Here is a 13,714-nt window from a genome sequence, read left to right on the forward strand (position 1 = left end):
CTTCAGAGTCGGCAACACGCACGTGACACACCTAACGGTATTACCTAGCAAAAGAAAAAGGTTTCAGGCGTCCATAAGCTACAGTGATTGTTTACCGTCAGACGGGCTGTATGCTTGTTTGCCACTTATTAGTATTGTAGTATAAAAAAAGGTATTTATCGACTGTTAACATTGTGGGAACCGTGACACTAATGCTCACATTTCACCAAAAAATACACAATTAATAGGTATCTATTTATTTCATGTAAATATTTCGTTATTATTATTATAAATTACTAAATAACATTTCTGCGATATTCAAAGATAAATACGATAGTTTTCATAATATATTTAGTTAGGATTTGACCAACGGGATTATCCCGGCTAGATGTTTGACCCCGTACTATTAAAGTAGGCCCGGCGATCGAGGTCACACGCTGAACGTTATAAACCGAATGGATCATAGTATCAAACTTTTAAAACCCTGTTATTGTGAAATAGTATATGTTTACAGCAAAATTTTATCTATCTATTAGTTTTTAACATTCGATATTTTTTTTATATATATAAAATACAAATATATTGACGTCTGTTATTCTTAACGGGGTAGATGTAGGTAACTGGAAAATCACCGGTGGTTACAATAGAAGATCTTAAATAATAAAATTAATCATAATTTTCTCACAATGAAAAGCACAGTTAATAGTGTTGAGTTGTGTTCAGTGTTGCCACATACAAACGAAAACTAAATGTTAAGTGTAAATAAAATTAAATGTTAATTTTTAATATAGTTGCTAGATACAAATAAAATATATATAATATGTTAGTTTCTAATAGGTAATCAGAGGTAAATATAATACTCGACATGTTTCGTACATATCATATATATTTCTATATTCAATATATATCAAACAAATTCAATAAAATCGAATTCAATAATTCCAAATATCAAGAAAAAGAAATAAAGGTAATTCAACGGCGGAATTCAGATATATAATTTTTTTATGAATGGAAGTGACATATAAACTATCAGTCTACCTTAGTGGTAATTATCGCCTAAAAATATTAGGTGAATTTGAGATTCCGTGTGGTCCCGGTATAGAATAGGCCACCCTTTTCTTTCCCGTGGGTGTCGTAAGAAACAACTAAAGGAGGGCGAGGAATGGCCAGCAACGTCCCTTAAAATATCTCCAAAGCTGGGCTAAGTGAGGGCGAGGAATAGGCAGCACCGTCCTTCTTAAAACATCTCCAAAGCCAAACTGCAGATGCCAAGCCTGCCTGCCAAACGTGACAACTACTGGCAAAACCCCCTTATGGGGGAGGCTAAGTTTAGCAGTAGAGAGAAAGGCTTAAATGATGATGATTATATGAATAGCACTATGCATTATTATAGAATATAACCACTATAAGTAAAAATATAAAATAAATTCATTAATTATAAAGTTCGAAATAAATTTTATATTTCATTAGATTATTATATAAATTTACTTTACTTTCTATTGAAAAATAATGGTTAGTAATAAGGTATTTAGAGTCCAAACGGAGTCTTTCAACTACTTTCCTTCACCGTGCAGGTGATACCTTATTCCAATAGTTTTAGGAAACTCCTCGGTGTTCACAACTTGAAAACTTCCCTCTACAAAGGATACTTTCTCTATATTTAATAACTACATCGTGACATTCTAAGGAGTAAATGTAGGACAGTGGACGGTGCCTTCATATAAAGTTAGAAAAATTATATTAAAAGTATATTTATTATATTTTAAGAGGTCTCTAAGTATCAAAGTCTAATATTACTTGTACTATGCTAAAACAGAACTACTATTACCAAAGTGAAACAAGAAATGACTATAGGCGACGGTTACCACTTTCCATCAGATGGGCCGTCAGCTTGTTTGCCATTCTAAGTAGTATAAAAAAATACTATGGAAAGATAAATATATAATTTATTTGCATTACATACAGCACACAAATAATAACACAGTAAAAAGAGATAAAAGAATGCATGTACAAAAAAAAGGCAAAATATATAAAACAAGTAACAATTTTGTTCTTTCATGCGTTTACCATAGTAATACAAAATGGTCACAACTCAGTTTATTGTTTTGCCCTCAAAAGAGCAAAGCACTTTGCAGGCAAATTGTAACCCCTAATGCATTTTCAGTCCTGAGATTCAAGGTGTCATGCTTTCGTACCTTTTACTTTCACTACCATATAGGTATTTGTAATCAAAAAGCATGTTTGTATTATCTATTAAAAATAATTACGAAATTAATCCAAAAATAATTAAAAATGTCCTACAAAAAACCAATTTCAAATTTTATAAAAAGAGTTATTTTCGTCGAAAAATTTAACTACTGAACTTGATTTTGATAAAATTTCTACGAAACTTATTTGTAAGTAGGTATATCCTTTTAGATAAAATGAAAATTTTCTAAATTGCTTTAGCACTGACGGAAATATGAGGTAACAAACATAAAAGAAATACAACCGATTTCAGAACCTCCTTCTTTTTGAACTCCATTAAAAAAAACAATCTTAAAACCCAGATTACTCCTAATTAATATATTATAATTCAATTAAATAGACAAGAATTTTCAAAAAGATCTACATTTAGGTATAATTCAATACGTTAATACCACGAATCATTATTCAAAGCACGGCGACCTCTGAAAACACTTTTTAATTCATCGAACTGTACCTTTTGACCCATCTCCGGTTATCCGTTATTCAGATAAGTCCGGGTCCCTGACAGCGGGATAAATACGGCTGTAACCTTTTCGTTGCTGTCGAAAAAAGATCAGGTTTGCTGGTCCAATGTTTCTCGAGATAATTGCGAACAGGGCACGTTATAAATCCTGAGCTCTATAAAATAAAGACCTTTTATATCTTAATTGGAAAATATTCCCGCAAAGCGGGTAATTAAAATTGTTTTCTGTAGCTTTTGTACATGACTTCGTTCGCGTCGGTGGATACCGTACAAAATTCTGCATGGTTACTTCTTTTCCATTCCCGTTTCTGCCTAGCAACGCTACTCACATGGTTATATTTTCCATTAGCTGTATCTCGCGGCTTTTGCCGCGTAAATTAGGATATAATGTATTCTGTAGTATGGTAGAATATAACCGAGCTGTATACCAAATTCATTAGAATATTTCCAGCTGTTTAAGTGTGATTGAGTAACAAACATACAACTAGACATGACTTGCTTACCCATGGGTAACATCGGTACCGCTTCAATACCTACATATTGGATTCATCTGGACATTGATAATGAAAAAAAGGTCATTACCCATTTTGACCAATCGGATATTTTCTACCGTGAAGCAATTGTGTTTGCATGGCTGTGTTTCGGTTTGAAGGGTGGAATATGGCGTGAATTTACAGGGTACAGAGGAATAACATCTGAGTCTTCAGGAATGGCAACGCATGGGGAGTATCATGGACGAAACAATATACTCTGTTATGTCCATGGTACTACTTATGTCTATAGGCGACGGTTACCACTTTCCATCAGGTGGGCCATCAGCTTGTTTGCCATTCTAAGTTGTATATAAAAAAAATTGTATTCAGTTCGATCCAGTACTTCATTTCAACATTATACGTATACGGTAACTGATATTTAAAATATCTATTGTTGAACTAATATATAGATATTGCAATTTATTACCCACCCCTATTACAAACATACAAACATTTACATTTAGAATATTACTATGATTTGTTGGCACTGTATCTATATAATCTAAGGCTCTATCATAGTCTCCTGATATCAACAGTTCTTCAAGAACAGCCAACATAAGGCGAATCGAATTATCAACGAAATATTTAATATAAATATTTAGAATCTAGAATCACAAATAAATGTCACAATTTAAAAACTTCCGACTTTTAAAATAATGGTCGTAGAATAATGCTAATTTCTACACAGAACATGGGTCGATAAGCACTTTGCCGGTTGTAATAAATATTTTAATTAATAAATATGTATTGTAATGCCTCAACTAGATGGAATTCTAATTACTTTACTCCATCACAAGGTGGAAGAAGGCCTTGAAGATATTTCAACAATAAGATCGCTCGCTGTTACCCCTTTACTCTTTTTCTCTTAACGCTCTTTATTATAGTTCTATCTATTTAGCTTTATTTGACTATCTTTTGTCTATGACTTTTTGTCTACGTGTGACTTTGGAAGTAGGGAAACCAATTTTATAAACCATTTCTGAATGGTGTATAAAACATACTCCAGATTTTGACTTCAGGAATACAATTAATACTTGCATCACTTCGTTTAAAAAAAGTATGCAAAATACATATATTTTATTAAGTAAAATTTCCATAATCTCATTATATCATGAATGATTTTTTACATAGGTACCTATCATTATAACTACATGTGCAAAAATTTATTCTACTTGTAATTTAAATGATTTATTTACATTTTTAAAAGTAGTATATTACGAAATATTAAGAAATAAATAAATAAATATTTATTCAAATATCATTCATTACTTTAATAATTTACACCATATCAATTATTTAAAATAAAAATATACCTATTTATATAAAGGTTTTTTTTTAAAGAAACTTTTTCGAATATGAATAACTATAACTAATAAAAGTAACGCTATGTGTTTATTTAAAATTATAAATCAATATAAAATAGGTATAAATAAATTAGGTAATTAAATGTAGATAATTAGAAAATCTTACCTTGGCAACGTATCTTACTCTCAATCTTTAATTGTTTAATCAATTGTGAATAATATCTTCAAACCTGCCAGAATCAACAACATGTCAACAACGTCTGCTCACATCTTTTGTCCATATAGATAAATCTCTATAAGTACAATATTACATTTTGTTCATCTTCACTTTTTATCACTGAACTGTCAACATAAGAATATACAGTACCAGCAAAAGTCCTTATATTGTATCATTTAAACACATATAACATACAGTTTTCAATATAATTTCAAGTGCAATATCAGACGTCTAATTTTTTCCCGTATATTTGATTAATTTTACAAAATTTTTTTGTTATTAGTTACAAATATGTAACTACGAACATTTAGAGCCAGACTCTATCCGCCATGTTTCTTCTACATTGACGCATGCGCGCCTTTTGTTTCCGACCGACATGCGCCCTGAATGTTTGTAATGAAAAATTAAAATTGACATTGTTTTGGTTACTGTTCTTATGAAAAATTAAAGAAAACCACCTTCCACCGAGGCAGATGAGCGTAGCAAAACAAAGATACCGCTTCGTGTACCGTACGTATGAGAAATATCACATTTCTCATTTGTTTTTCTCGTACCATTTTTAACTCGGAGAATAATTTGAAAGTAAATTAGAAACGCTATGTTTAGAAATACGATGTAAATATTTATTGACGTTATATTTTGATGAAAGCGATACGTTTTTAGAAGCAAGCTTATTAAATATCGAATTTCAATAATTTAAAGCACTAAGTGAATAATTTAAACTTTTTCACTTTAATAGAAAATACTATATTTTGAATGTAGTTTAGATTTTTATAAAAATAATAAGGCGGAATATATTAAAAAATTGTACACTTTGTACCTAATAAAAAAAAAAGAAATATCTCGTGGTGAAACAACGCTCGATATGCCCACATTTTGCCAGACATAGAATCCATCACAGCAAGAGGCGAGTCTACTGCCCTAGCTCGGATTAATTATAATTATTATCGATGTTTGCCATCATCGGAGAGTTAACCGGTAATTTTAAATTACTTTTGTTTTGAATTATAAAAGGTACATACAAGTTACATTACTGTACTCTAAATACTTATGTACCATATATCGGAAATTTTATGAATTTACTATTGTCATTTCGGACAATTGTTTTGACTCTATCTAGAAATCTTCTTCAGGGGGAGTACAGTGCTTTTTGTCACAGTGTCTTGTCTAGCAAAATATGTTAATATTATTTTTTTACGATACGTTAAAAAAAATACATAAGTATATATTTTTTAAAGTATAAAACAACTATTTCGTATTCAGACTGGGAAATAGTGAAACCGCATGTATGTTATATAAACCCTTAATACTGATGACCTCTCGGGACAAAGGCGTAGAAGAACAATTTAATTATAACCAAAATACTACATTAATATTCTTTAATGTTTTATGCTAAGATCTCTACAAATTCATTTAGATAACTAACGAATACAAAGTAGATTTAAAAAAATTAAAAATTCGTGACAGTTACCGTAACTAATGAAAATGAAAGAAAACTGATTTCGCGCAGTTGAAAGACTGTAGTATTTCCTACTAGTAGGTAAACAGTAATATTTCATTCATCATCATAACAGCCATAAACTGTTTACTGTTGAACATAGAACCCCCATAAAGAAATGTCGTACCAGTAGTTGCCATGCCTGGAAAGCGAGTTTTTTTTATGGGTAAAAATGGAATGGTAACCCCTCCTGCGCTAACGGTACACGCTGGCGGGACACCAGTGAAGGGCGATCGATGAGAATGAAAACAGGCCAGTCAGCCCATCATGATGAATTCATCAGAAATTAACCATGATAGTTTCCAGGGGGAATCACGAGGAGGTCGACCTCTTGATTAAAAAAATATTTAATTCTATTACTATATTACTAAAGTTGTTTTTTTTTTACTCAATCACGATTTGGTAGGTACAAAGATAGATCATTTATCTTAAAATAACACATAGGCCATTTTTCATCGTAACCCACGCAAGAAAAACCACGTAAGTCAGAGGCGTTTGTTGTGAACATATGTACTGTGGGCGTATTAAGTGTGGATTTGCCCTTATTTTACGGAGGATATTCAAATACAACATAGTAGGGTTGATACTTATTTACTTATACCTAATGAAATATTCTGTTTGCCGTGTGGTCTCGGCAATAAGATGGGCCACCCCTTCCTTTTCCGTAGGCGTCGTAAGAGACGACTAAGGGAAGTTAATGGTTGAGGAATGAGCAGCAGTGTCCCTCTTTAAATATCCCAGGGGGAAAAGGATTGTTAGTAATGGAGACTGAGAATCCCATTGCTAGCAATATATCCAACCAGGTCAACCTCCTCGCGGTTCCCCCTGGAAACTACCATGGTTAATAATAAACTGGTGCTCCGCCATATATATATATATATATATATATATATATATATATATATATATATATATATATATATATATATATATATATATATATAGTAGAATCTATCATCATATCATCACATGAAATAAAAGGCGATCCTCCACTAAATGGAGTGATTATCTCAAATATGTTGCAAAGACTTTAACGATCGGAACACAAATAATCAAAATAAAACAAATTAAAAAGTTAATTTAAACAATATGAAGCAACTATATTAAATATATATCTATATAAATGTATAATATATCTATATAAATTTAATAATGTATGTATATATATAATGTAATAAAAGGATGTGTTCCATACATCTTTATTACGTGTTTTCGCAACTCGGTGACTACGCCGAGTACCTGTCATCCTGTGATAGTTACGCCTCTTCCGTATCTTGATTTATAGGTAGCGTTGTACTCGTACGATACCGTGTAGAACCGGGATACCGGTGTATTATCTGCTCCGGTGTACACACCAAACTTGCGAGTGAACAAACAAGAACGGCTTTATGATGAAAGAAACACGTAATACTTTTTAACTAATAATTTTCAACATTATTAAAAAAAAATTAAAAATACATATTCTAGCCATGTAGTCCCAATATAGAATGACCCACCCCTTCCTTACCCGTGGGTGTTGTAAGAAGTGATTAAAGAAACTTAATAGTCGAGGGACGAGCTACAGCGACTTTCTAAAAACATCACCGAAGCCTAACTGCGGTTGCCAACCCCCCTGAAAAGCGCCCCCCCCCCCCACAAGGGGAGGTATATTCGTCAACAGACAGTTCACGACTGATATGACGATATATAACAAATTTTTAATACAATTAATTCATAGAGTATTCTTTTATAACATGTATTGTCTATCCTGAAATCCAAGTATCAGTTATTCTTCTTTTTGAAATAAACAGCAAAACTTTTACTCTATACATTCATTAATATGAAACCTGTGTATATATTAATACAGTCTATTTTTAACGTCTATCAAAAATGGGTCAGTAACTAAAACATCGCCTAGCTAAATTGTCAATGAAGTCCATTATTAGAACGCAAGCTTAACGCTTAACCATTCATTTCCTGCAGGCCTACTCTTGAATCTCATATAGATATCAATTCAATCTAATACCAATGAAAATTTTGTAATACATACATACAGGGGGGAAAGGGATTGTTAGTAATGGAGACTGAGAATCCCATTGCTAGCAGTATACCTAACCAGGTCGACCTCCTCGCGGTTCTGCCTGGAAACTATCACGGTTAATTCCTGATGAATTCATCATGATGGGCCAACTGGCCTGTTTTCATTCTCATCTATCACCCTTCACTGGTGCTCCGCCAGCGTATTCCGTTAGCGCAGGCGGGGTTACCATACTATTTTCACTCATCAAAAAAAAATACCATAGTAGGGGGGTAGCCATTCCATTATCATCCATTAAAAAAAAACAAGCGAAAGTCTGTGTATTTTTAATATTGACGTGATTATTGAGACAGTTAACAACAAACTAACAGGTTACCTTGGATTAAAGCTTAGATAATAATATGTAATAGATATAATAATTTTGATGTATAGGGCTTCATAGACGGATTAAAATGTTCTTCCATTACACACATGAAATAGATATCTACTCTACTAATTAATCTCCGTGGAAAGTGCCTGCCTAGGTAAACTTGCTGAAATATGTAAATAGGGACATATATCGTTTGACATTCAAATGTTTCAAACATTTATTTGTGTTATTAACAATACATTTTTATTACCTTCGTACTCTCCTTCCATATAATTATTATTCAATGTAATATATTATTTTCTTCGATTAATTCTTTATTTGCAATTGTGTTAACATTCACTCCCTTTATATTCTTAAATACGATTTTTTCATTGCTGTTATGTCTACTTTACTCTTAAAATGATAGATAATAATTAAAAAAATTCTCAATAGAATCTAATAATTTATTTAAAATCATTAAAAAAAATATTATCATAGTGACGTTTTCTACTTGTACGTATCTTTGGGATTATTCTTATCCATACATAATATTTTTTTTATTGTTTTAATTTTTTTTGTTTTTTCTATTATTAGTACCTATTTTTACTTACCTATTTTTACCAGAGGGAGACTTTGTACAAAAGTCGATTGCTTGGGTACCTCTGTCCCATTCGTGTTTCTACCGTGAAGCAGTTGTGTTTGCATGGCTGTGTTTCGGTTTGAAGGGTAAGATATGGCGTGAATTTACAGGGTACGGAGGAATAACATCTGAGTCCTCAGGAATGGCAACGCATGGGGGGTATCATGGGCGAAACAGTGTACCCTGTTATGTCCATGGTACTGCTCATGTCTATAGGCGACGGTTACCACTTTCCATCAGCTTGTTTGCCATTCTAAGTTGTATAAAAAAAAAACTTATTAATTGAATAATGTATAATAGTCACGTTTTTTCTTTCGTACATATATACGATCGTACATATTACGTACATATACAGATTACAAAGATTATAAATATGCACACAAAAAATATAATTAACTTAATTACAAAAATATAATAAAAAGGCAACAATAGTCGACCTTAGATGCGAGATTTTAATTTTTATAAATTTTATGCTACAAGTTACAGAGTTTCTGATTCTATTGTCTAAAATAAACTTGGCTACAAAAAAATACTCCATATAGGTTAAATTACTTCTAGACATTTGATGCGAATTTTCGTAACATGGTTTTTTTCTACATAGTTTTGTATTGAAAAATAAAAAACCAAACAAAACAAAAATCGCGTCAATTAAACAAAACACGAACAAAACACGCACTTAGAAAATTCGTAGCGTGGGCTTATTTTTACAAAGAAATACTAGTTTGTTGAAGTCTACACGGACAGACGGATTTAATATTTATAACTTTTTCTGTTTTAAATTTATATTTTTTATACTATATTGGTAGGTACTTTATATTCATGTAAAACTTAGTTGTAAAGATCTAATTTTCTTTAAAAAAACAGCAATAATGTTCTAGTCTGTTCTTCTTAGCTGAAAATATAGTAGGTGTTTATTTATTTATTTACTATTTATTGTACTATTTATAAAAATAATAAATACAATGAATTTTAATGAGAAGTGATACAAGAGGCGGCCTGTACTTAATAAAATACTCATACTGTACTTTATAATTTAATTCTTTGGTATATAATTATTTATTAATATAACATTTACATTATTTATTTTTAATCACTTAAATAGATATAATATAATTTCCTATATTTTGTATACGTTTATAATATTCAGATATTTTTCTATTTCTTTTAATCTTTAACGCTCTTATCTTTGTAGACAACAAGGAAGGGATGGCCCATTCTATGCCGGAACCACGCGGCATCTCCGCCTATTATGTCCGATAATAATTATAACCCGGCATTCCGCTTCGGAAAAACCACGAATGTAATACTGGCCTAAAACCACGGATGTCGTTTAGTTGTAAGCATATATCAAACAAAGTATTTACAATCGTCAAACATCAAACTGCGGGCGGGTCGCTAGTGTAAATAAATTGGCTCACACCACTCCGCAGTATCCCTTCGGGCTCCACAACACAGATCAGTTTTACCGAGTCAAATTACATTCCAACAATTTCTATGTGCAATTCGTCACATGCGGGACCGCGTAACTTAGACTTGGCAATCAAATTAGTGACCTATTTTTGGAACCTTTCGTAACGTGAATATGAGTAAATCTATATAAATTAATTACCTATCGTTTAAATTTAGTTTACTATCAATATCAGTACTACTCATCCAAATCAAAATATCGTATAGCGTACCTACACGCAAAAATACAAAAAAAAATAACTCCTACCATTAGAACATTATGTCCTACCTAGTAATCGAAAAGTAAAAAAATAAAATAATCTCTAAATCCTTACTCATAAGTGTTGATTTAATTATTAAGAGAAATTGACGAATCTTGTCCGAAAAAAATATAAATTTAGAATAGAAAAATATTTGTTTCATACCATCAAAAGTACTCTCCACCTTCGTTGACCTTGAAAAGGCTTATGATAAAATGAAGAGGGTTAAACTGTGGTCAGCTCTGACTAAGTATGGGGTAGGCAGTCATTTGATATGGGCATTTAAATCCTTAAATAAGGATTCGAGTACCCGAATCAGATTAAACTGGTTTACACAAGCGGGATTCATATAAAATTCTATAGCATTTCCTTGATTGTTCAAGCTATTCATGGACGGTAAAACAACTGTATACATTTGAAAGTCGAAATTAGGACTTAGAATGACTAAGTATTCCTTTGACGCTTTTCTGTGTCATGCACTGTTGTTAGGTTCATTACAATATCTAAATTAAACATATAGGGTATACAACAGTATACCCTATATGTTTATCTAGACAAGTTATCTTATCTATATGGTAATTATGCCAAACGATTTTTTTAAAGACCGTAGACGTAAAAAACAAAAAATGTTTTAAACTTTTTCGTGAGTGGTTTTTTTAAAAAGTACCTGAAAAAAAATTGACATGAAATTTTTTAGAGTTTAGACCCAAAACTTAGAGCTACAATTTTTTCAAATGTCTCTACGATGATTTTTCTTCAAGTAATATTGAAAATCGCCTAAAAAAATTTTTTTTTTTATTCTTATATTTTTTCGATTAGTTCATGATACCTGAAATTAAGTGATTAGTGAAGTGAAAAGTGAAGATTGAAAGATGTTGTGATGTGACAAAGATTAGAAGAAACATATTGTGTTCAGTTGGACATTTGAAAATGATGGATAAAAATAGAATTAAGAAAGAGGTATCAATCGAATTAATAGGATTGGTGATGAGACCTCAGATGGATACTTGATGGTTTTATGTAGATAAAGACCTAAGTTAAAGTACTCGTAACTGGTGATCTTTTATAAATAGAATAATGGATGTGAAAGAGACGGCAGAATCTTTTTAAATTGCAGCATTTGAAATTCCACTATTTCTGCCTACCTCAAAGGAGACGAGTATATTAACTTTTATACTTTAGCGCTGCATGGTTTATAGTTTACAAGAGACGAGAATTAACGCGATCTATTAAACTATAATAATTTACTTGGGTTATCTCGACGTTTCGACCAGATTACACCGGCCGTTGTCAAGAGTAAACTGAAGGCCTACCATGAAATGAAATTCCGAATTTTCGGACTCAATTTAGTGTTTTTGTTCATACCGAAGTCGACTCAGTAAATAGAGCTTAATATTTCGTTTGTCATAAATTCTACCATAAAAGTCCAAAGGAACGATAGTTTTACATTTTTAATATTTTTAAATGGTATGTATCATGTAATTTTAATATCAAATTTATGTTTCGTTCGGAACCGAAATTTCGGAAAACATTTCATGGTAGGCCCTCTGGTGTAGCACTGTCGTGCTTCCATATCCGAGACAGATTTTACTTCTCTTAAGTCAAATTCAAAACATCTTTATTCAAGAAAACATTCCTATCCCTTATAAACATCTCATTTAATTTATATGAAGGAAAGACTTATTAATTAATTCAGTTGGTATTGTGTCGTATTGTAAAATCTTGATTGTATATATTTTACATTGGACACATTAAAAGATTTAATATGGAATGGCGGACTTATAGAGGGATCTTTTACAGTCAACCTTCGAGGAGCTGAAAGAAAACTACAGAATGTTTAAGGGTAAAACCGTGCAGCTAAAAATTGCTTTTTATTATATATATATATATAATAAAAAGCAGTTTTTAGCTGTATTCTTTTATTGCACTACCCACTAACGACCCGTGATGGCTTCACTACAATTTATTTAAAATAAAATAATAAAATAATGTTTAAAATAGATTAAGTGATTTTTAAATTTATCTATAATAAATAACAAATCAAATCTTTCCGCTTTATAATATTCATATTATTTTAAACAAAATCTAAATTAAATTTATCCTTACATTTCCCAAAGGTAGATATTAATACTGTCGGTGAATATAAAAGTATTTCTTCCAACCATTACAAAATACCTAAGTTTTGAAATCTAACCCAGCTGGACTCACAATAAACGACAGATGGCGCTTCTATTATTCCTACAATTAGCCAGAGCTCATTATCATACATTTAAATTAATTTTTGAAGAAAAGGCTATTTGATTCTAATAGAACATTCGGAAGGATTTCTACGAGAACTTAATTAACAAAGAGATTTTAGAATTAAACAAGTTTGGAAAAGTGAAAATTGGACCTTACTTATAAGAAGGCAATTTTTAATATTAAATATTTCAAAATTTAAATTTAAATTGGGATAGCATAATAACCGATATATTCGCTCATTTTGAGCTGATTTTGATGATCTCTTTTTTAATCGATAGGACTTAAAAAAAGACAAAATTAATATTGACTACTAATAATATCTTACTATTCCTACTAGTTATAGTAATTAGTCAGTATTGAATCGAATTTGAAATTAGAATAAGATCTGTCTAAAATTAGCAAAAACAGTAGAGTATTTTTAAAAACTATGTGTTTACATAATAAGTATATATTTTACAGATATTTATATGTCTAACAAATTGACGATGGTCGTGGGTTCGATCCTCGCTCAATACAAACA

General features: G+C 31.2%; 1 protein-coding gene across 1 annotated transcript in view; it reads right to left on the reverse strand.

Moving 5' to 3' along the window:
- LOC113521145 (potassium channel subfamily K member 18-like) overlaps positions 1 to 5,099 on the reverse strand; it is a 32,311-nt gene extending 27,212 nt beyond the window's left edge. The window contains exon 1 of the mRNA XM_052896057.1: positions 4,693 to 5,099. The gene's annotated coding sequence lies outside the window, so the exon portion shown is untranslated. The remainder of the gene's footprint in view (positions 1 to 4,692) is intronic.
- Positions 5,100 to 13,714: the final 8,615 nt, after the last annotated feature.

The sequence above is a fragment of the Galleria mellonella genome, unplaced genomic scaffold (assembly GCF_026898425.1).
Source record: "Galleria mellonella isolate WM207_F2 unplaced genomic scaffold, CSIRO_AGI_GalMel_v1 utg312, whole genome shotgun sequence".
NCBI classification, from domain to species: Eukaryota; Metazoa; Arthropoda; class Insecta; order Lepidoptera; family Pyralidae; genus Galleria; species Galleria mellonella.